The sequence below is a fragment of the Otolemur garnettii genome, unplaced genomic scaffold, assembly GCF_000181295.1.
Source record: "Otolemur garnettii isolate 467f Iridium unplaced genomic scaffold, OtoGar3 scaffold00005, whole genome shotgun sequence".
In the NCBI taxonomy this organism is placed as follows: domain Eukaryota; kingdom Metazoa; phylum Chordata; class Mammalia; order Primates; family Galagidae; genus Otolemur; species Otolemur garnettii.
The window spans coordinates 11,909,926-11,935,338 of NW_003852400.1; the positions used below are offsets into that span (position 1 = coordinate 11,909,926).

The 25,413-nt window shown below is 40.3% G+C and overlaps 1 pseudogene; it reads left to right on the forward strand.

Annotated features, from left to right (window-relative positions):
• The window catches only part of LOC100954663, a 52,922-nt pseudogene extending 27,709 nt beyond the window's left edge, over window positions 1-25,213 (forward strand).
• The last annotated feature ends 200 nt before the right edge of the window (window positions 25,214-25,413 follow it).

The window sequence follows — 25,413 nt, forward strand, 5'->3', positions numbered from 1 at the left end:
GCAATGCTATAGCCCTCTACCAAGGGTGACATAGTGAGACTCTATCTTTAAAAAAAAAAAAAAAAAGAACTATATGTTAGAATAGGTTCTGCAGTATGGGTATGGGCAGGTACAAGCTCCTCTTTGAATGTTTGGTAAAATTCTTGTGTGAAACCATCTGCTTCAGGGCTTTTCTTTTTTAGAAGATTTTTAATTACTGTTTCAATAAATGACATTGGTCTATTCAAAATTTCTAATTCTTTGTGATTGAGTTTAGGAAGTTGATGTGATTTCAGATTGTTCCGTTTCTTCTATGTTTTCAAATTTCTGGGCAAAGAATTCTTATAGTTATCTGTGATGACCTTTATATCTCTGTGGTATCTATTGTTATTTCCCCATTTTCATTTCTGATTGAGGCTATTAGAAATCTTTTCTCTTTCTGGTTAATCTGGCCAAGGGCTTATCAACTGTATTGGTCTTTCCAGCTCTTTGTTTCACTGACCTCCCGAATGACTTTTCTGTTCTCCATTTCATTCACTTCCAATCTAATTTTGATTATTTCTTTTCTTCTTCTAGGTTTGGGATTGGAATGCTCTTCCTATTCCAGTCCTTGAGGTGATTCATGAGGTTGTTGACTTGCATATATACACACATGTATATATAATTTATGAAAATATTTCTAAAAGTATGTTTATGTACATGCTTTGGAGATTTGTACTTTTAAAAGATTAAGCTATCTATTTTCATTTTGTATATTTTCTATATCCTTCCTTAAATTCAATGCACAAGTTAGGAACAGAATACTATAGTTATCACTAAAAATTATTACTTAAGAGACAGACTAGAAGAAGATGGTGGGTGTAATCTAAAGAACATGGACTATGTTTGTAAGAGAATATAAAAGACTGAGAAGGCTAGGAAACCCACAGAGGAGAGTTTCATGCTACTCCACCCTGGCCAGTCTTCAGGTCCCTGGGAATCACTGCCTTTTCCCCTGGAGTGCAAACCACATTGCCTCACCCACACATAATCCATGAAGGTCAACATACGTCCCTCCACATACTCTCTGGTTCCCTCGTAATGTAAAATCAACTCATCTTGAGTTTCATTACCTTGATGCACTGCTGGATGACTGAGTAATTAATGTTTTCAGGAAAACTGACCTACTGGATTAATGATATGCCAGATAATACTTTTATTGTAACAACTGCAGGCTCTCAAAGGCACATTCATGTCAGAATTCAGGCCCCTCAGCAGGATGCCTTGGTAGGAGGGTATAACCTAACTTCTCTCAAATTGGACCATGTAAGTAGTAAGTTACCTCACCATATTCTGTTCAAATTTCCCATATGCTTTCTAATTCTTGACACACTCAAGATGTTTTTTTACTAAATTTATGTTAAATTGAGGTCTCTACTAATAATACCAAAAAAGATGTTACAACTTGACATTTACAGTTTGAAGCCTGATTATCTCACGTTTAGTAGCTTAGTTCGGCAATTCATAGTTGAAAATCTTTTTTATAGGAACTCAAGCATCTGAGAAAGCTTTTATATTATACTTTAAAAATTAAATTTGTTTAGGGCAGAAGAATTACTGCATTATTCAGAAGACAAAATAGTGCCTAGAAGTTTACATAATTTTTTATTAGTGCAATATAATGGATCATATCCATCGCGTAGTTTATACCTTCCATATTAAATTATAGTTTTGGTTGATAAATATTATATTTTAAGAAAATGTTTAAATTTTTATCATTAAAATAACATTATCAAGTATAATCATTTGTGACAAGCAAGACAGTGTTCAGTCTTCTCTTAATCTGGCTATCTTTCTAGATTCCTAATATTTCTTGCAATTTCTGGTAAAGTTTCTAACTTTACATAGATTTCTGTTTTAAAATATTTCTTCTTTAAAATAATATCTACTCTAAACCAGCTTTAATGTCAAATAAGCAGCATGAAAATAGACTTTGAATCTCATAAAATATATTTATTTAGTACATAATGGTAAAATATTCTCATGAATTAATGAAAATATTTTATGTTGTTAGAGCTACTTTCCAGGCTGCTATTGTAGGCACTCTACAAACATGGCTGTTTCATGAAGTTTGGTTTTGACTTTTCGTCAAATTTGATTCATTTTTTTTTTTTTTACTTAGTACCACAGCTCTAAAAGTTCATTCATCAAAATACAAATACATGTCAAGGATTTTAAAAAAAATACAATTTCAGACTGTGATATAGATGTATCACAAATCCCCGATAGTATTGTTGGAGTTTAATAACTCTCTCTCTCCCTCTCTCTTTCTTGTGTTTTCCTCTGTCGTATTTTGAATTTTGTGTTTAGAATGATTACAGTGAGTGAAAGAAATGGAATATGCTCTATCTCCCAGGCAATAATATTTATCACCTAAATCGTAGTCCTTTTGCTACTTTTATATTAATATTTTTAGTATTTTAGTTACAAACATAGTAGGGTATTTTGTGACAAAAGTGAAACAAAGCATGATAAAAATATATGTATATAGTATAATCATCCCTCCCATGCCCTCTCCCCGTGTGTAATCAGGGTGAAAAGCCTGCTATGATATTCTTCATCAACATTTTTCTTTTTGCTCACTCAATGCACATCTAGACATTTATGCTTATATGCTTTTAAAAATTAATATGTAATCCTGCTACCCATCTTATTCTGAACCTTATTAGTTTTATTTAACCATATATGACAATCTTATTATTCCATATAATATCAGCCATATTGAACAAAGTCTCAAAAAACTCAAACAAAATAAGAATGATCAAAAGCTATGAATAAAAAATACAAAGAAAAACAAATTTAAACACAAAAAGATACAAACTCACTGGTAATAAGAAATGCAAATTAAACTAACAAGATTTCTCTTTATACTCATAAGATTGACAAATATTTAAATGAGTTAAGATGCCTGTCGTAGGTAATGGTGCAGGAAAAAAAATAAGTAAATTATAATTCTATTCTAAAAATTGGTTGGGTAATATTTATTAGATATATAATATGTATTCATAAAACATATAGAAAATATAATCTATTAACCATCTATCTATCATCTACCTACTCTTTTAAAATTTCATCCCAGAAATCTTAGGCATTATCTTCCTTTTAGATATGAATTTTACATAAATAAACACCATGGTATTAAACATGTAGAAACTGGCTATTCATGTAGGGAATTACCACAGGTCAAGAGATGGGGGAGGAAAATGATAGCACCAAGTAAAGGGGGAAAAAGACTACCAAAAAGAGACTAAGCACATAATAATTCCATTTATGTAACATTATATTATATATATATGTGTGTGTGTATGTGTGTGTATAATATATATATACACACACACACATCTCTGTTAATATATGAGAAGCATACTGTTTAGTTCTAGATCAGCATACTTTTTTTGTTATCCAGAATAAGGATCTTATATGTGTCTTCACCATAAATGATTACAACTAATTAGAAACAACAGTAGTAAAAACAACCTATGACTGCTACTGAGAGTGACTTGTATTGGTGCATAATATCACGTACAGAAGTTATCCAGGGCTCACACAGTCAGGGTACTTACTGTTTCATCTGTGGTAATAAACTACTGAATGAGGCGCTGAAACAAATTTAACCTATGTTATCTTCTTCAATAAACTGAAATACCACTTTAAAGGATGAACAGCAGATGTTGTCTCCTAAATGTTTGAGGCAGATGACAGTATTAATTTCGTAGGTGAAAGTACAAGATTCACATTTTCCTTCCATCCATCCATTTCTTCCCAAGTAATATCATTATATATATTTGAGAGAAAACATGTAAAGCCTCTATGCTTCTGAAAGTAATAACTGTTATGACTGTATTTTAACTTTAATGTTTTTACCCATATAATAAAGTAGATATAAGTTTCCTCAAATTATAACCCCTCAACTTATATTCCAAGCACAATAACCTTGTAGTTAAAGAGCTATAGACAATAAAAACTGGTATTGAGTACAAATCTTTGAGGTAATGTAAATTTCCTAACCATCTGTTTTTTGGAGGGTTTGTGATTTTGCATGTCTATGCATGTTTTTGGTTTACTTGTTTTGTTATTTTTGTATCCGAATATTTTCCACTGAACATATTGTGGTAATTGTTTCATGTCATAGAATATGCTTTTATGGTTGTAAAACTATATAGTTTACATCCACAGTTTCTGGATGCTCTGCCTTGTTTTTATCAGTCTTTGTTCTCTTTGCTTTTCAGTTTTATTATATATGAAAGCTCAGAGATACTTTGCTCTACTGTATCCATTCTACTAGTAATGAAACCACCCTGTATAAAATTAATAAAGGTCCACAAAGTGAGAACTGCAGTAGGGAAAATATACACAGCTTATACCCCGTTATTGTTCCCTAGCTTACTTTCCCATAATTGCTTACTACTCAGGAGTCATAGATCTGATAGTCATAAAGATTCTTAGCTTTTTTAATTGCTCCCATGGATAATACCGCCCTTGTGAAACCCAAGACTAGTTTTAAGATATCTTCCAGGTCCAGCACTCTGGCAGAATAGCTGACCCATCCAAACTAGTGGCTCACTAGTTCAGAGGAACTGATTCAACTGACCCAAGAACTGACCCAGCAAAGACAATAATTTCTCCATCTGTGGTTCTGTCCTAAACCCAGCCCATTATCAGACCCAATTTCTTAGCCTTCGTCCACCAATTATCTTCAAAACCTATTTCTTTGATCACTTCTCTGCCTTTTGGCTAAGATCAAGTGTAAAAACTCTTTCTTTGAAATTTTCAAGGAGATGCATATAAAAACTTCCTCCCATCTCCTTCCATGCTGCCTGCAATATTTAATTCTTTCTACACAGTGACACTTGCTGATTCAGTGTATTGGCTTCCTCTTGAGAAGTGGGCAATCAACATGGTTGGGCTATAACATTAAGTCTATCAAAGGCATTTTTTGTTTCTGTTATAGTATTTTTAATCTCTAGCATTTCTTTTAAGCTTTTTCTTAGAATTTCCATTTTTCTGCTTACATTGCCCATCTGCAGGCTGAGCATGGTGGCTCCTGCCTATAATTATAGTACTCTGGGAGGCCAAAGTGGGTGGATTGCTTGAGCACAGGAGTTCAAGACCAGCCTGAGCAAGAGCAAGACCCCGTCTCTAAAACTAGCCAGGCACGCTATTGTGGTGGGCACTTGTAGTTCCAGCTACTTGAGAAGCTGAGGCAAGAGTATTGCTTGAACCCAAGAGTTTGCAGTTGCTGTGAGCTATGATGCCATAACAGTCTACTGAGGGTGACAAAGTGAGTCTCTGTCTCAAAAAAAAAAAATTACATAGCCCATCTGCTCCTGTCTACTTTATCCATTAAATATTATGTTAATTGCATTCATATTAACTGATTATATTAAGCACTGTTTTAAAAATTATCTGTCAGAGAATTCCAATATCCTGGGCACATCCATTGATGCTTGCTCTGCTTCTTTAAACTGTGTTTTTTGCCTTTTAGTATGCCTTGTAATTTTTTCTTGATAACCAAAATTGATATTCTAGGTAGAAGAAACTGTTGTAAATAGATATTATAAATGTGGTGGTAAGGTGTGGGGTGATGGGAAGATTTCTATAGTTATATAGTTCGGTCTTTGTCATTTGGTGAACTTACACCTGTGGAATATGAAGTCTACACATAAATACATCCTTACTGTTGGGGCTCAGAAAATAATATTCCAAGATGGTGTTGCACTGGCACACTGAGAACTTTGAAAATAGAAATTGACAAATACAGTGGTAGTTCAATGCCCAGCATGGGGAAATATGTTTTTTTCTGCCATATTCTGGTTGGACAAACTATTGTTTCTCTGGGTCTTCAGTGATCCAAGAAAGACAGATAGAGGTAGGAGAAGTTGGAGTGTATTTCCAGTCTCTTTGGGAGAGGGTTAGGGTTTTTACTTTGGACTTATGTATCCAGTGGGGGAATTCCAATGACCTTGACAGCAGCTGGGGTACTAAGAATAACAGTGTATGTGTCTTCCCACTTGGGACAGAGTTTGGAGGAAGGACTGGGAATTGAGCTTTTAATATAGACCTCAGAACCCAGGAGGTCTAAGTCTGCTCCCGTTACTGAACTATGGATGGGATGGGAAAAAGAGAGGTCAGCTGCTGCCATGAGCTCTGCTTGGGTTGATAATAAGATTAGTAGACAATTTCCTAGGGGCCCAGAATCAGTAGGGATTGGGCTAAGTAAGAATGTTCTACCATATCTCAGTTTGAACAGGCTATAAAAAGTAGGAGCCCAAGGGATGGCTCAGATATGGAGTAAGGCAATTGGAAATAGTGAATTCTAGGGTTGCTTGAGATGTACAGAAGGTTAGTTAAGTGTGTTTAAGACAAAATTCATTTTTTTTCTGCTTTTTTTGAAGATTAGCATTGGTAGAGAATATGGAAGTGCCAGTAGATTCCTAAGACTATGGACACCTATTGGGTTAACTGGCTAAAAAAAAGCAGGTCCATTATCTGATTAGAGGGAGTTTGGCAAAACAAAACTGGTGATTATGTGATCAAAAAGGACTTTAATGACCTCGGAAGCCTTTTTAGAGATGGAAGAGAAGGCCTCTACCCAGCCTAAGAAGGAGTCTACAAAACTAGAAGAAACTGTTTCTTGTGAGAGGGCATTTGTGTAAAATCCAGCTGCCAATCTGGGCCTGGAGTGCATCCTCTGGTCTGACGTTTAGTGAAAGGAGGAGAATGTACATACCCTTGTGGAGAAACACAGAGGCAAGGGAAACACAGAGGTCACTTCTGAAATGAGTTGGGAGAGACTGGGACAATCAAGAATAAGTTTGAGAAAATGTAATAAAGTTCTAGCTCCAACATATAAGGAATCATGAGGGTGGTCTTAGCTTGTGTGAAGGCAGAAGATGGCGTCCATTTCTGATGTACCTGGGGGCCTGATAAAGTGAGGCCTTCCTCTTCGTATTGTTGGATTTCCTTTTCAGAGTAATGGGGAGGGTATTGTGTCAAGGAGAGGTATAAGCTTTGTGGAGGAGTATTGAGAGCTACTGCTCAACCAATGGAATCAGCTTTGTTGTTACTTATGGCAATAGGAGTCTGCAAAGTTTGGTGACTTTTGCAGTGTATGTATGATAGCTGCCCACCTGGGAAGTTGTTCAGCTTCAAGAAGTTTATAGATTAGTTGAGCATTGACTATGGAGGTTCCCTTGGTGGTAAGAAGCCCTTGCTTGGCCCAAATTACCAGCATGTGAGTGTATGATATGGAAAGTATATTTAGAGTTAGTAGAGTTAGCTAAGGTAAGGGGTCATGTTAGGGCTATTAGCCCTGCCTTTTGAGAGGTGATGCTAATTGGGAGGGCAGAGTTTTCAATAATTACATTCAATGAGACTATGGCAGAGCCTGCTCTCATTTTGCTTTCATATATTTAGAAGCTTCCATCCATAAACCAAGCATGATCTGGACTAGGCAGGGCTGTGTCAATTAGATTGCGGAAGGGGAAGTGTTGTTTTTTAATTATTTTGATCCAAGAGTGTGACTTTTCCTATGAATGGGACAAGAATTGTAGTAATGGGGCTGGGTTAAGGGAGGGACTTCTAGCTAGGGTAATGTGTTGAGAATTGATGAAGAGAAAATATGAAGTTGCTGAATACATGTGGGAAGCAGGGTCTGTATTGAGCAAAAAGAGAGAAGACCAGATGGATCATGAGAAGAAAAGATAGAAGTTGGTCTGTGATATGTAGGGTTTTTGGCTTTCCAGGGTTAGGACAGTAGAAAGTGGCAGCTAGGCCTCTAAGGCAGGGGGGCCATCCCTGTACAGTGGTATACAATTGTTTTAAAAGGTAGGCAGTGACCTGTAAAGAGGGCCATCCACATGCCCATCCTAATAGAACAGTCTCCATGCCCTGCCTTTCATCAGTGTAGAGGGTAAAAGGCTTAGTTAAGTTGGGAAAGGACAAGATTGGGGTTGACAGGAGGGCATGCTCTAAAGAGCAAAAAGGAGTTGTGATGGGAATGGTCAGATCTAAAGTTGGGTCAAACTCCTTTGGGTGGCTTGATATAAAGGTTTGGCAAGTAGGGCAAAATTGGGAATCCAGAGATGGAAGTAGCCCATTAAACCTAAAAAAGAAAATAAGACTTGTTTTGTCTTTGGGAGGGGAACAGAAGCAATTAGTAAAATGTAATTGGGAGTGATTCCCCAATTGGTCAATGTGAGAGCAAGGCTGAGGTAAGTGACAGAAGAGGATGACAGCTGTGCATTTTGAGGGGAAATCCTGTACTCTTTCTAGCCAAAAAGTTAAGAAGGTGAACAATATGGGTATGGGAAAGTTTCTTAGATGGGCTACAGAGGACGATGTCATCAACATATTGGAGAAGAATAGATGGTTTAGGGTTATTTCTTATAAATCAGATGCTAGGGCTTGCCTGAAAAAGTGAGCCCTGTACCCCTGGAGCAGGATGGTCCAGGTAATTTGGTGGGAATTGAAAGTGTCAGGGTCAATGTGAAAGCAAATAAGTCCTGGGAGTTGGTGTATAGCGGGATAGTAAAAAAGGCATATTTTAGGTCCAGTACTGCAGTGGTATTGGGGAGAATAAGGGAAAGGAGAGTATAAGAGTTAGGGACTATGGGGTGTACATGACAGACAGCTAGATTTATGAGGCAGAGATCCTATATTAGTCTATAAGATCTGTCCAGTGTTCTGACAGGGAGGATGGGGGTATTATATGGAGAATTACTGGGCTGCAGGATGCATTTGGATAGGAGGTGGGTAATAATGGGTTTTAGTTTCCATTGGGTAGTAGGGGTAATCGGGTGTTGTTTTTGTGAAGGAAAGTGTGAAAGGTCTTTCTTTTAGTTTGATCTGAATAGGAGAGTGGTGGGAAGCAATGGAAGGTGAGTTTCAAACGATGGGGTTAATATGTTCAGCAAGTGGAGGAAAGGGAAGAGGTGTATCCAAAGGCTGGTGTAAAGGGAGGAAAGAATAGGGGTTAGCAGACGATATGCGTTCCTAGTGGCCAGTGAACCTGTAGCTCATAGTTTTGTTAAGGTATCTCGGCCTGAAACGGGTGTTGGACAAGATGGTATGACTAGAAAGGAGCATAGAAATGTCTAGAAGACAGTGTAAGGACGGTATAGCAATGGGTTGGGAGAGAAGTCCGTCAGTTCCTACAAGGGAGAGTCCTGATGGTTGAGTGGCACCTCTGTATTCTGGGAGGGCAGAATGGGTTGTTACTCTATCAATAAGGAAAGAAATTGGCCTACCTGCCACCATCAAGTTTATCCATGGTTCGTTGATGGAAATGGTCACTGGGCAGTTGTCCTCAGGTACCTTCAGTCTTTGGTGGCCATGTGGGAGGGTAGTCTCCACCTGCCTAGAAGGGGAAGGGGCCTTTCCTTGAGAAGCCTGACCACAGTCCAGTGGACTTGTCCACACAGAGGACAAGGCCAGATTGAGGTTGGGATTTAGGGCATTTGTTGATTTAATGTCCTTCCTGGTCACACTTGAAACAACACCCAGGGTGTGGCCTTTTTGTATTATCTCCATTCTTGTGGTTGCCAGTCACAGCCTTACCTGATGAAGGAGTTCCCTGGATAGGGACAGCAAGCACTTGGCACTTTGCCCTATCTTGGGCAGGTTTCTGGAGCTTTGCCTCTTCTTCTCTGTTGTGAAAGACCTTAAAGGCCAGGTTTAAGAAGTCCCAGTGTGTGGTTTGAGGGTCATCTACTAATTTTTGGAGTTTCTTTCTGATGTCAGGGGCAGACAGGAATAAATTCATGTTAAAAACTAACTGACCTTCTGGGGTGCCAGGGGCAAGGGTTGCATGTGCCTACAAAGCATGAATTAGTCAGGAAAGGAATAAGGACGGTTTTTCAGCTGGTCCCTGGGGTACTTCTTTAAGTTTTTCATAATTGAAAGCCTTATGGGCTGCCTTTTTTCACCCAAGCTATAAAGCAGACAACTATATGGTCCCAATTTCTTCTACCATACCCCCTGTCCTGGTAATCCCAGTTAGGAACGTTTGGCTGGGCTGGGGTCTGCCTATGTACATTGTCCATGTGAGACTCAGCATGTTGCCAGACCTGGTTTTTCTATTCTGGAAACAGGATGGAAGAAAGAATAATATAGGTGTCATGACAGATTAATTCATAAGATAAGGTCCAGTATTCAAATTCCTTGGTACAGGAAGTAGGATTTGAGCAAAAGGTGCCAAGTCTCTTGTGCATATGTGTTAAATCAGACAAAGAAAAAAAACATGGACCCAGAACTATTCCTTCTGTCCCAGCCACTTCCCAAAATGTGAGGACAGAAGCTGGGGGAAGAAGATTTGCTGGGGTTCAAATATTGCCTGACTGGGTATGTGAGGGAGAGGGGTCAGGAGGGTGGGTATTTTCAAGTAGAGATTTCATGGAAGGTAGAGGAGCATATGGGGGAGGATGAGGATGAGCAGAGGGAGGAGACGAATGAGGGGGATAGGTGGCCTCTGATAGGTGGGATCCAAATGACTGGGGTCAAATGGGTTGAAACTGTGAGATGGCTTAGGGGTATGAAGTAAGAGAACTTGAGAAGGAGAACAAGAATCACAAAGAGATGGTTGTGTCCTACGTGTAAAAAAGGTTTAGATAAAGGAGACTTCAGACCACTTTCCATTTCACCAGCAAAAATTTCAGAGTTAATAAAGAATGTTGAAGTCAAATGTCCCTTTCTCAGGCTATTGTGACAGACTGTCTAATTTATATTGCAGTCAAGCAGTATTACAATAAAAAACGAGTCACTTAGAATGGATGTCCAGAGAAAGATTTAGAGTCTTAAGATTCTTAAGAAGAGATCCCAGATGGATCGCCTTTGGAATGGAAGAGAAGACGTTGCCCGTGATATGTAATGGGTGAGATGGACCCAGGCAGACATAACAGAAGCAGAGGACAACACAAATGGACATCCTTGCCTTTCCTGCTTGCCCAGAAAGGCGAATGGCTTGCAAGTTAGGTGTTATCGACATTCCAAATCAATCAAGCCAGACAGCCAGATGCCTGGTGTCCAGCTTTGGGGGATACCTCTTAGCCAACATTGGATTTTTGAATCACTCTGGGTGATTCAGCAATATCATCAAGAGAACCAAGTCAGAAAATTTTGGAAGGGAAATAGTCACCTGAAATCAGAAGGGGAGCCTATGTGCATGTGACATGGGGGGAGAGCTGGGAATTCTCAAGAGAGAACTAGATATTCCCTTCCCAGTAGAGGCCACCAAAATGTAAAGCAGTGATCAACTCAATAGTGTCACAAAGCTTGATATTGAGCAGTAGCTAAAGTTTCTTGGGTGCCTTGGTGAAGGCAGGCTGATACTCAGTAGGCATTAGCCCCACAAAGCAAGAGTGTTATCTTTTAAAGGTTTTAGGAGGGGAAGGGTATTATGCTGGTATACCAGCAACTATTGCCAGATATTGTTCCAGCTGCCTTCCCACTGAGACTGTTGTGTTCATTTACAGTTTAGCCGATCCTGGAGCCATAGTGTTCACCAGTTCCTCATTCCTCCTGGCTAGGTCCCAGAAGGGGGTGGTTTCAGCAGAAGTCACTAAATGGCCAAAATGGAGTGCCTTATACTCACACTGGTATGGCATATGCTTATTCTGTTTGTGGAGTTCTTCTGACCAACCTGTTGGTTTTCTTTTCAGAGACAGATTCTCATGCAAGTTTCTACTCCAGTAAGTTGTGTACTGTATATCCTGTTTTTCTCTCTAATTTTACAGGCAGCAGTTTCCCCTGTGACCTCACTTCTCTTACTATCTAAGACGACTTATTGATTTTTCAGTTCAGCTGAGATAGAGTGTAATTTACAAGCTCTTTATATGTGCAGCTGGAAACCAAAATTTCCTATATATTATTCCAACATTTTAAAATTGTTGCATAATATGACCAGTATTTTTCACACTTTCCAGTATTAAAAATAATATAAATCTATGAACATAGAAAACTAATAAAACAAAACTATTATTTATATTATTTGTTTAAAATTCTATTTTTTTTTTTTAATTTTTTGAGACAGAATCTCACTCTGTTGCCCAGGCCAAAATGCCATGGCATCAGCCTGAGTTCAAGTGATCCTCTTGTCTCAGCCTCCCTAGTAGCTGAGACTACAGGAGCCCACCACAACACCCTGCTAGTTTTTCTAATTTTTTAGTAGAGATGAGGCCTCAGTCTTGCTCAGGCTGTTCTCCAACTCCTGAGCTCAAAGGATCCTCCCACCTCAGTCTTCCAGAGTGCTAGGATTATGGGCATGAGTCACCAGGCCCAGCATACATTTTTAAAAACACAAAACATTAGTGTTTGGCAATTAATCCCTTTGTAGACAGAATTTATCTTTCTCTGTGGAGTCCTTGGTCTCAGAATTCAAGAATGAATCCATGGAACATGTATAAGTGAACGGACAGGGTTTATGACAGAAAGATTGACAATCAAAAGAGGAAGAACAGAACCTCTGGCAGTGGAGAGGTACCCAAGTGGGAAGCCCAGGTGGGCCTTCTATGAAGAGGTTTATATACTGCTTTTCCTATCCTGTGGGCGGTGGGGGTGGTAGTGGGAATATATGTCCTGAACACATCACAATTGGCCAGGGCCCTGCAGGCAGAAAATAATCCTAAAATTAGCAAAGAAATGTGGTCCTTTCAGTCTTCCCTAAACAAGGCAATAGGAATAGTGCTCCCTGGTACAGGAAGAACTGCCCAGATCAGAGATCATTCAGGCTGCTTTTCTCATGACCTTGCTGAGCCCAGAAAATGTGGCCTGGAAAGGACCTATTTGTGCCCAGAGATGGGGGTCTGTAGCAAGACTGATTTCTGAGCTCCCCCAGGCCTAGAAAATGGAGGTCCTGTCCAACCCTGAACGGGGGAACCTTGTATCATCTTGAGCAAGGATTTACAAATAGTAAATTATTTTTGTCTTGATGTGGTTGAAAATAAATGCCTCTCCTCCTTTCTCTGGAAAGATGAATTTGGGGCATATGTAGTTCTGGGATGAAGTTGTTTCTTCTAAGTGTAGAACTTAGACAATTTTAACCACAGTCATTTATAAACTTTTATTGCTTGTGAGAATTCTAGTATTAATATATTCCCTCTAGTAGCTTCTAAAATATTCCATTAATCTGAAATGCAAAGCTGTTTCATCACAATATATTTATGTGCATTATAAATTGGAAGATTTATGGCTAAAGTCAGTATTTTTAATTGTCAGAATTTCTCTTTAAATATTGCCTTTAACCCATTCTCTTTATTTAATCAATGTTACCAAAAGCTTAGTACTTGTCCCCAAGGCTGCATCAGAAAAAAAAAAAAGTTAAGAAAAAGGAAAAAGGAGTTTGTTAATTTCCAGGCAAATTAGGACAATGGAGACTCCTGTTTTAAAGTCCCTAAGAGAGACTCCTATCTTAACGTCCATTGTCCTATCTATAAGCAGAAATTCACAGCTTTTAAGGGAGAGTTTTCAGCTTCAAGGCATCATTGCTTAACTACAGTTGACGGTTCCAATCCACCCAGTCTCCTGGAAGACAGTCTTCCCAGACAGTTCCCTTAAGCCATCTCCTGTGGTACAAAGGACAAAAGACACTCTCTTGTCCCTCCCAACCACTGGCCTGAAGCAGGAATATAGGTTTTAAATCCAGCAAGAGTGAGAGAGGTTTTAAAGAGATCAAGGACATTTTTACCCTTTTCAGGCCATTCTCTGTTATAAATCTGCCATCCAGAAACATACATATGGTATTTCTCAATCCTGTTTCTTTTGTCTTTTATTTTTAGAGAGAGTCTCACTTTGTCACCCTTGGTAAAGTGCTATAGCATCACAGCTCACAGCAACCTCTGACTCTTTGGCTTAGGCGATTCTCTTGCATCAACCTCCCAAGTAGTTGGGATTACAGCTCGCCACAACACCTGGCTATTTTTTGTTGCAGTTTGGCCGAGGCTGGTTTGAACCCACCACTCTCAGTATAAGGGGCCGGTGCCCTACTCACTGAGCCACAAGTGCCACCCAACACAATTTTTTTCTTTGATTGGTATTTCCTTAGTAATTTCCACTCATCATCCAATTTTTTTTTTTTTTTTAAGAGACAGAGTCTCACTTTGTCACCCTTGGTAGAATGCTATGGCTATGGTGCCCAGCTCTTGTGAGGCAAGAAAGTAAAAGCAGAACTAAAAGAATCTATCCTAGGCGCTCTGTGTAGGCCTCAGCCAAGCTGCAGGCATTTCTGCTGTCTGCGTGTTTCTCCCCTGACATACTCGGGGCCTAGATTGTAACCTAGTAACTTCCTTGGGTTTCTGTTGCCTTTGGGGCAGGTGGTCCGACTGGTCTCAGGGACAAGGGCGAATCTGACCTTCCCCCTTGAGCCCGGGACCTTGAGGATAAGGATGTCATGTCTCTCTGTCTTATGACCCTCACGTATACTTCCACCCTGAAAGGTGGATAAAAGAGAGGCAAGAGATTGAGTTAGGGGCTTGGTTTTGGGAAACACTCTGGTGTTCCGAGTACCCCTGACTGAATAAACCTGCTTCCTGTAATCAACTGGTGCCTGGAGTCTTCTGTCTGTGTCAGTTTCCTGCTACACTTGGGCTTAGGCGAGTCTCTTGCCTCAGCCTCCCAAGTAGCTGGGACTACAGGTGCCTGCAAAAATGCCTGGCTATTTTTGTTGTTGTTGTTGTTGTTGTTGTTGTTGTTGCAGCAGTTTGGCCGGGACCGGGTTCAAACCCACCACCCTCATATATGGGGCCAGCACCCTGCTCACTGAGCCACAGGCACCACCCTCCCATCATCCAATTTTTAAATTTTCAAATGACTGCTTCCCTCTATTAAGGTTATTTTGACTTTTAATTATTGAATTTACTGTATTTATATGATTTCCAATTATTCTTTATCCTATCTATCATCTACCTATATCTATATATATTTAGAGAGAGAAAGTCAGAGAGGGAGAGAAAACAATTGATAATCAGAAGACACACATATCTGCTGATCTTGTTTATAACTACAACTCCTCCTTTTTGCTTTTAACCTTGTTTTGAAGTCATTTCTCAAAGGATCTAGTATTTCTATTTTCTTGGTTGTACATTTTCTTATTTGGGGAGAACTTTAGCTGCCTTAATGGATTTGTATTTCCTCTTTTGTTTTGAATTTACTTTTCTTGGTTAAGAAAATTAGAAAACATTTTACTCCCCAGTTGGCACTTTAAACATTCTGGACAGACCTTGCTGCCCTGCCCCATCAACGCTCCCCAAATCACTGAAGATTCTTTATCTACCTAAGGTCCAGACCCCACCTAGGAGAACAATTATTCTTTTCTTCACCTCCTTATAAGACCAGGGGTATGACCACTTCTGAATTCTTGAACAGACTCTTTAAAAATATAATGTCCTCTCTCTCAGAATAATTTAAATTCCAAAAGGGGACTATTTACCAATTAATCTTCATGCCCCATTCATTCAGCCCTGGTAGTGGTCCTTTGCTATCCCTCTACAGAATTCTTCTCTTCCTCCTACCATAATCCATTTTACCCGATAGGCATATAAGCTCCTGAATCCCATTGGGGAATTTCATCCTCATTTTCTGGGGTTTACCATGTATATACTTTAAATAAACTTGATAGCTTGATCTAATTTACTTTGTTTTTTGTTGAATTTTCAGTGAAATTTCCAAGGGCAAAGGAAGAAGTTTTGCCTTTACCCTCCACATTTGGTGATTTTATTTGAGAGTAGTCCTACTGTTGCAGGAAGATGAGGCCCAACGGAGAGAAAGAGCATCCAAACACCATAGTTATAAGAGGAAGGGCTTTATTCATCTGCCGGGAGCTTACGGCATAGAAGATTTCCAAATGGCCATGCTCCCTGACTGGCTTGGTCTTTCCCTTTTTATTGACAGTCAAAAAGTTCCACCCATTGGCCAGTTTGAATCAAGTGGGAGATGCTACCCCAGCCCCTACAGAACTACCAGATTTCACAGAACTTGGAAATTTCCCAGTTCCAGAAAGTTAAGCCTATAAATTCCCAAGACCTGAGTCACCATGGAGAGGGCCCTGCAGGTGCATCCTCCTGGTCTCCCTGAGAAGACCTGTTCTCGCAGACCTCACCCTTCTCCAGTATCCTCTCTCACTACACTTTTGCTTGTCCTTCCTTGTGCACCACATGGGTTCAAGTTCAGAAACATACATATCTCCATGCTGGTTCTTATTATACAAGGAGCATAGTTTCTCCTCTTATTACTGGAATTTCTCTGCCAGGTCTTTGATCTTGAGAAATAAAAGAACGAATTCATAGACCACCACAAGCAAGCAACAGGATAGATTTTATTATAGATAAAAGAAAAAGCAAAACCTCTGAGATGGCGAAGGGGGTCCCCGGTGGGTTGCCGATTTTAGCTTTCTGTCTGCGGGTTTATAGGCAGTTTCTCCTTCCCAACAGGCATGGAGGTTTGGGAAAATGAAATGCATGTCAAAAACCTATGTCATAGCCATTGGCCCCAAAGGCATATAAGGAGAAGTTAACTTTCAAATTGCCATTGTGTAGGAATGTGGTTATGTTTTGAGCATTCTGCCCTTTCTGGGGAGTGATGGCTTAGAGGGAAACTTCATCAAATTTATGAGCCCGTTTAGGCCCAGAAAATGGAGTGTATGTCCAGCTGTAGGTGGAGGGGACCTGCATCCTTCTCACTTCATAGAAAAAGGCCTGATTATGGACCTTGCCACCTGTAAGTCAGATTTAGTGTCCTTTGCATAGGATCTGATATGTCTAGCTCTGTTACTATAATCAGTGCCCTATTTCTCAGTGCCCCCATTTTAAAATTTTGCTATCCATTTCTTGTTGTAATTTTCTGACCTTTGCCCTCCTTCATTCCACCAAGCACTCTCCTGCACAAGTTTCCTCTATCTAATTATGTGCTCGTTTTGAAATTCCAGACACTGAGTTTTGAAACAATTCAGACCCCCATCAGGAGATCACCTCAAGGCCACAATTAGTCTATTGATAAACAGCCTTGGGGATGGCCCAGCCCACGCACCAGGTAGGGCAGGACAAATCAGCTGACCAGAACTTCCTTATCTCCCTGCCACCCCCACCTGCACTTCATACCAAATTCCCTTTCTGAAGTCCTACCCTGAGCTTGAGACTTGGAAATGGAAGCAAGAGCCTTGGCCATTTCCCCACTGCTAACTCTGGAATAAAGTCACTTCCCTTTCACTGTACCTCATCCTTGCTATTGGCTTTTTGCAAGCAGCAAGGAGCTGAGCCTGTGCTCAGTCACACGACTGTTTCCAATATTCATACTTGAAGTGGGTACCAGCTTCCATGTGCTCAGAGATGTGGGTTTCCAGCCGTCTCGATCTGCTTCCTTTACTACATCTGTGTATGTTTCAATTTTTAAAAAGTATTATTTTTATCATTTTAATGTTTTTGTTGTGTAGCAAGAACATTCCATGTGTTCTTTTTTTATCCATTTTGCCATAAGGTCTTTTCTATGAACCAGTTATTAAAAGGAGGCTTTTAAAAATCATATGGCATTTTAATGGTGGATTTTCTTTTCCTTTCTCTTCCTATGTCTTAAAAGCACGAAGTTAGGTCTTTCTCTGTTTGAAATTGATATAGATTTGGAGTGTGTTTGAAGTGGTTGAGAAATGCCAAAATCATCAAATGTATTAGAATGAATATATTATCTTCTCTTAAATTGCCCCCGTTAGTCACAAGCACTGATCGTTTTTGTTAGGATCTAATAAATATTTAGCCTGTTAATCTAGTTACATAAGGAAATACATGAAGACAATATATTAAAATACCCATCCTTTCTCTTTGACTCAAATTTTTGCAGAATATTTTAAAAGCTGCAAGCTGATTTTTAATAATAAACTTATAATTCGGCTATTTTTATGCTCGCTTTTCTTTGATAATTGACATAATAGTAAAGCATAAATAAGAATGTATTTTCTGAAAGACTCAGAAAATATAAGTAGATATTTTGAAGAGAGTATGGATTTGATTTTAGAATAATTTCCTCCAGTTAGAAAGTGGCCTCTGGAGCCAGGTTGCTTGAGTTTGAATGTAGTCTCCACTCCTCAGGATTCACATGAACTTAGGCAAGTTATTTCCACTTGCTGGTCCTCAATGTCCTAACCAATATAATAGGATAATTATGTCACCCACCTCAGAGGGTTATTGTGAGATTTAGATAGTTAAAATACATGAAGCACTTAGAAAAGTGTCTAGCACAGAGTAAGCATCACACCAGTCTTAGCAGTTACTGTTATATATACTGTACATGGAGATTTAGAAGTTCTGAGTCAGTGGTCTGCATTTGACAAACACAGTAGAAATACTAGTAAAGATATTTTTTATTTATCCACAAGACTTTTAATATTGTGTCCTCCTGGGGCATATTGTGCATGCACAGGTGCCTGTTCCCTGTGGTTATGGGGCTGAGTTTGTGCTTGCTGTTACCACTGACTGCAGTGCAAAGTCATTTCCTCGAATATATTTGCCCCAAGTGCCACCACTGTGCTACTCTCCACACTGGGTTGGAGAAATAGGATGTAAGGTGTGCTCTAATAATGCTGTGCTCTGATATCCCATCCATATGCCAAACCCCACTGTACTACTCATCGCAGTCAGGAAGGTACAACTCTTACAGCCACTGTGTAAAGCTGCCAAATTTCTCACACTGCTTTTTTGAAAATAAGTATTGAACCATTTATTTATAGTTCCCTATCCTTAAAACACATATGCAAATATGAAAGCTTCTTTGGGCAACTTAGACTAGGATACAAGTCTGGTATATTTTATTATGGTAAATTAAGAAATTCCAATGTTTCCTAGTATCTTAGTATCCATAAACAAAGGCTACCCTAGCCAAAGGTTTTTTGTCTCTGGTTAAATTTAAACTAATTGGGCCAGCTTGCATAGGCACACTCAAGCTGGGACACAGCTGAAAGGAAAAGGTAGCAAGTTTTCTTTAAAGGAACCCGTTCCTTATAAAGGACCTAAGCGACACAGGAGAGCTTACAGTTCTAGACAGAGACATTCTTATTGCCTTGGAGTAACTTTGGGATTTATTACCACAATGATTGCCTGGCACTTTGCAAAAGGTAGATCCTGATTAAATTATCCTAAATTATATGTGCATTTTAATAATGTTTTCACTATAATTAATTTTAATATGATTTTGTTTCATTTCTAGGGCAAGAAAATAGTTAATTTCCTACTGGGATGAGTTTTTATATTGGTTATTACTGACTGGTGAATGAAATGCTAAGCTTTTGCTGAATATCTTACAATTCACAAATTTTGATATGGAAGTAGGAAATGAGCCATTTAAGAAACAAATAACACACAGGGTAGATTACCCGAGATATTGAGGTAATACCAGTCTCTAGCTTTTCATATCAGTGTTTTAAAGATTCTGTTTTTCAGCCTCTTGATTTACGACATCACAGAAACTTTCAATGAAATTAGAGCCTTGTAACTCAACACAGGGTGCACATTTCACTGCATGATTAAAAAAAAAAAATCATGCCAGTACCTTGGGTCTTACTGCAGTTCAGTGGGAGTAGTAATTGAACAAAACTGTTGCTTAAAAATCCAAGTGTTTAGATTATTTTTTATGAGTAATAAAACCTAATCAGAAACTAAGCCAGTGGAACTTACCACATACTCAGTGTTACAAATAATATTTTTTATTTTATTTCTTTATTTTTTTAGAGACAGAGTCTCACTTTGTTGCCCTCGGTAGAGTGCCCTGGCGTCACAGCTCACAGCAACCGCCAGCTGTTGGGGTTAGGCAATTTTCTTGCCATAAAACTAAGCTTTTGTGGCCGTGAAAAGCTTATTTGTTGAGCAGCCAATAAAGTTCAAAGAACTTGATTTTTTGCAGTGCAACCCTTTCTATGCGGAGAAAGGTGTTTACTGCAAACTGCCTTCTCTTTTGCCAATTAGCACCTGCCAGGGATTCAGTCAGAGGACCCTTGCCAAGCACAGTGTTTGCTGAGAATTTCTTTCTTGCTGATAAAACGGAAAAGGTTATGTAAATGTTGTATTGTGTTTTTGTTGAAAATCATTTCACGTGGCACTATAAGTAATAACACTCAATATGGAACATATATTGGTTAAAAAGAAATGGTTTTATATCATTGTATGTTTTAAAATTAGAAATGTTAGCAGACATTTTAGTGATACTTTTCTTTTTTGAAACACAAAAATTCTCCTAAATGCACAGATTTTCCATGCTGATATCAATACAGATGTTACATCAGCATGTTAAAGTGCACCTAATTACCATATCAAAATTTGCAATGTGAATTCTCTTTTATCTGGGTTTTCTAAAGATTTTACAACTGATCTCTGACAAAATAAATCTTTCTTTTATTTAGTTTGAGGCTATTTTTGTGGGGCCTGAATTCTTCATCATGACCATAATATAAGTAAGCTTATTTCTATGTCAAAGATTAGTAGAGTTACATAACAGTGAATTGTAACTCACTATTATGAAATACGAAAGAACCAGTTTTAATGTACATAACCATGTTATATATAATATTTTCAATTATGAAATAATTAAATGTGTTTAATAATGAGTTAGAAAATGGGGTTCCACTGTTTTACAACCACTTTACATGACATTTTAGTTTCCATTTGTTAAGAAATGGATGGCTTTCTTTTTTTTTTTTTGAGACAGAGCCTTAAGCTGTCCCCCTGGGTGGAGTGCCATGGCATCACAGCTCATAGCAACCTCCAACTCCTGGGCTCAAGCAAGTCTCCTGCCTCCGCCTCCCAAGTAACTGGGACCACAGGCGCCCACCACAATGCCCGGTATTTTTTTTTAGTTGCAGCCGTCATTGTTGTTTGGTGGGCCCAGGCTGGATTCGAACCCGCCACCTTGGGTGTACGTGGCTGGTGCCTTAGCCACTTGAGCCATAGGCGCCGAGCCATAAGAAATGGATGACTTTCAACTGGAAGAGAATCTGGCTTCTAGGTGTTTTTTTTTTTTTTTTTAAGAGATACAAGTCTACCAGATGGAATCTAAAAATTTTGGAAATTTTAAAATTTCTTTTAGTCCAAAGTAATGATTTTTAAGAAACAAAATAATTTTAAAATTAAATGCATTTTCTTTCATAAGATCTCACACTTGGTGATTACCTTTCTGTGTTCCAGTGAAACATACTATCACAAACATAACTACTCAACACATAGCAAATATCTCATAGTCCATATATTAAATATATAGCTCACATTTCAGAAAGAAATTTTATTCAGCTGTTACCCTATTAGCAATGTCTTAGCCTCTTTGATTTGTTTATTTTTATTTATTTATTTTTGAGACAAGGTCTTACTCTGTTTCTCAGGTTGGAGTGCAGTGGTGTCACCATAGCTCACAGCAACTTCAAACTCCTGGTTATTCTCCTGCCTCCATCTTCTGAGTAACTTAGAGTACAGGCATGCATCACCACACCCAGCTAGTTTTTGTATTTTTTTTTTTTTTTTTTTTTTTTATTGTTTTGCAGAGACAGAATCTTATATTATTATATATACAGGCTGGTATAGAGCTCCCAGCCTCAGAGGATTCTCCCACATCAACCTCCCATAGTGCTGGGATTGTAGGAGTGAGCCACACACATGGCACCATTAGTCTTACTGCTTCACAATATTTTTTCTCTGATTTGAACTTTTAGGTGTATGTTTCTGTCTGTGTAATAATTCTTCCAAATTTTGAGTGATAATGTAGGATTAGCAATATAATCAGTTGAAGGCTTCTCCTGACAGAAACCAAAAGTAAGTTGGCAGGGTTCCAAACGTAATGTTGATTACAGCAATTTTGTTTTGTAGACTTTCATTACAGGAAGAGAAGACATTCTACAGAAAATTGATCTGATATTTGGGGGTAAGCCTGGGGCAGGGAATCTGTTGACACACTTTTATGCTAAAGTGTGAAATGTGTACATTTATAACCATGAAATTGAAGCCTATTTATAAGTTTCATGTTTGGCTTCTCTCTTTCTGGTGATATGTGTAATAAATTTGCATTTCTACTTTTAGAACTAACAAAATTGGACATTTTCTGTTTTTAACCTCTCTAATATACAAATTAATTACTTTGTTCAGCAAACATTTATATTTATATATCAGTTACTATGGTAGGCATTGAGAAAATAAAAAATAAATCATATAATCTATTGTCAAATGATCACTTAGACTTCAGTAAGAAAAACGGATATTAAACAGATAATTACAAAAAGTATATATGGTCATTTGTAATAAAGATGTGGACCAAACATGGTGACTCATACTTGTGACCCTAACACTCTGTGAGGCTAAGGCAGGCAGATCCCTTGAGCTCAGGAGTTCCAGAGTGAGAGTGAGACCTTGTCTCTACTAAAAACAGATAAACTAACCAGATGTTTTAGTGGGCACCACAAGTAGTCCCAGCTACTTGGGAAGCTGAGGCAAGTGGGTCACTCGAACCCAGGAATTTGAGGTTGCTGTAAACTGTGATGACATATTGACATTCTACCCAGGGTGACAGAGTGAGACTGTGTCTTAGAAAAAAAAAAAAGGCAGCTCTGTCCATTCTCTGTGAGCAGGACTGGGAGCCCCGGGGTTGTGGGGACTCCTGGCAGGGGTGGGTGGGGCAGGAGGCCCTGGACATGGAGCTGAGGGACCACCCCACAGGAAGATTAATAAGAGCTTCCTGGAGCTGGAGAGTGAACCAGTCTTCTTAATCCTCCTGCTAGAAGATTTAGTTGTCAAATGGGTACAGTTGAAGGAGATCTATGACCCTCAGAGCAAGTGCCAGGGCCCTATATATGGATTCGTCTTCCTGTTCAAATACATTGAAGAGCGCTGGTCCCACTGCAAGGTCTCTACCTTTGTGGATGACTCTGTGATGGATGATGATGTTGTGAATAACATGTTCTTTGCTGACCAGCTGATACGCAACTCTTGTGCCACTCATGCCTTGCTGAGCGTGCTCCTGAACTGCAGCAATGTGGACTTGCAGCCCACCCTGAGTCACATGAAGGACTTCACCAAAGGCTTCAGCCCTGAGAGCAAAGGATATGCAACTGGTAATGCCCTGGAGTTGGCCAAGGCACGTAATAGCCATGCCAGGCCTGAAGTCATTCCACCTCCCAGCAAAGCAGAATGGCCTTGGTGCAGTGCAGACCATGGAGGCATTCCACTTCGTTAGCTATGTGCCCATCACAGGCCGGCTCTTTGAGTTGCATAGACTGAAGGTCTACCCACTGACCATGGGCCCTGGGGGGAGGATGAGGAGTGGACAGACAAGGCCCAACAAGTCATCATGGAACGCATTGGCCTCAACACTGCGGGGCAGCCCTACCACAACATCTGTTTCAACCTGATGGCAGTGGTACCCAACTGCAGGGTCAAGTATGAGGCTAGGGTGCAAGTGCTGAAGGTGAACCTTCAGACAGAAGTGGAGGCACTGCAGCAGCTGATTAGGGTAATACGGCCAGAGCTGATTCAGACCTACATATAGGTCTCAAGAGTCACAGATGCCTGAGGAGCCCAAGCCAGCTAGCAGTAAGTCTCCCCTGGTTGTCAGGGCCCGGGACTAGCCAGGTTTCAGGCCTGGCTTAACTAGGTTGCAGATGCGGACCGCTAAGTTACCTTGCTCAGGTCTCTTAGGTGCCTGAGGGCTATCTACTTCAGCAGGAGAGAGAGAGAGAGTCTTAGAGAGAGTAAAGCAGTCTTAGAATAGACAGATTTTAGTCTTTAGCAGAGCTTGGTAATCTTCAGCAGAGAGACTGTGCTGGCATTCTGCAGGAAGGAGAGGAGTCAGAGTAAGCGGGTCCATGATAGAATGCACATGCTCCCAACTGCCTTCTCCTCCATCCTAACGTAAGGCTGATCTCGTTCCTCTCAACACCACAGGTGTAGAGACTGCCAATTCAGCAATGCACTCATCTCGTGAGCTCTCATGCTTGTTAGGCGAGCTAAATCTCTCTCCATACTACTCTTTTACCAAGGTGTTCCATTGTTGAGCTATACACGTATTTCTTATAACTCTCACTCCTCCTAGCCATAGGCTATATGGGCTGCTACACCTGGTGTTGGAGACAAGCAGGGTCCCAGTGGCCTTTGAGGACATCCATACAGATGGTGCAGAGGAAGTGGCTGGTTTGTGCTCACAAGCCCCAACCCACAGCCCTTCCAGCAAACCCAGGCTGGTAATGAAGCCTCCAGGGCGCCGCCTGAATGAGGTTCCCCTTACCTCTACCCCCTTTGTCGAGTGGCTGCCAGCTTTTCTAGACAATCACAGCTATGCCAAGTCCTTCATACAAAGGGAGGAGGAAAACCTGGCAGCAGGTGTGGGTTGCAGGCAGCCGAGTTCCAGCCCATCCACCCCAGCAACGCTCGGATGATGAGGATGACAAGGCTGATGAGGCTGATGATGTGCAGAACATCAACTCTGCTATAGGTACAAGCGGAAGGGGGCTGGGAAACCAGAGTCATTAGTGGGTCCGCAGATGGACAGCTGTCAGTCCTGCAGCCCAGTACCATCAACGTCTTGGCTGAGAAGCTCAAAGAGTCCCAGAAAGGCCTCTATTCCTCTGTCCATCAAGACTAGCAGTGGCACCGGATGTGGTGGCTAATGCCTGTAATTCTAGCACTCACACATTCGCTAGACCAACCCAACATGGCCCTCCAGCCCTGTTACCCCCCACATCTCCCAGGTGCTTTTTGGAGAGGATGACAGCCTGTTGCCTATGGACTGCATACACCACAACTGTACTGTCCATGACTTGGGTCCTGTCATCAGCAAAGGCCTACTGCACAGAGAAGACCAGCTTGGTCAGGCCCAGTGAGCCCTTGAATGGGTAAAAATACTCACCCAAGGAGCTGCTGGCACTGCTGAAGTATGTGGAGGCTAAAATTGCAAACTATGAGGCCTGCTTCAGGAAGAGGTGGAAAGAGGGGGAAGTAAGACTGATGACCAGAGAGGGACCCACAACCATAACGAGTTCATCGGTGCCTTCATCTCCACGCTGCCTCAGGAAAGCATGCTGGCCAACCTGGTGGGACAGAACCTATCTGTGCAGCAGCACCAAGGCACCAGCACTGGGCAGCTCCACAAGCAGCAGAAGCCCACCTGGCGGAAACGCTCTTGCCCCTACAAGGCCAAGTGCCAGTGCGGACTGCTGGCTTTGACTCTGCAGCCCAGTCGTGCCATGTGACTCTCACCAGGGCCTCCTCCCTGCCCTACTCCTTCTTTTCCCAGTGTTACTGAATAGTTCCAGCCAGAGAGTCCAGGCCTGGGAACAGGAGCCAGCCACATTCCCTACATTGTGCCTGGGGCCTGGCAGGGGCGGTTAGCCCATAGTGCTCAGGAGGCAGAAGCTGGAGTTGGGGCACAGTGAGGTACTGTGGCTTCTCC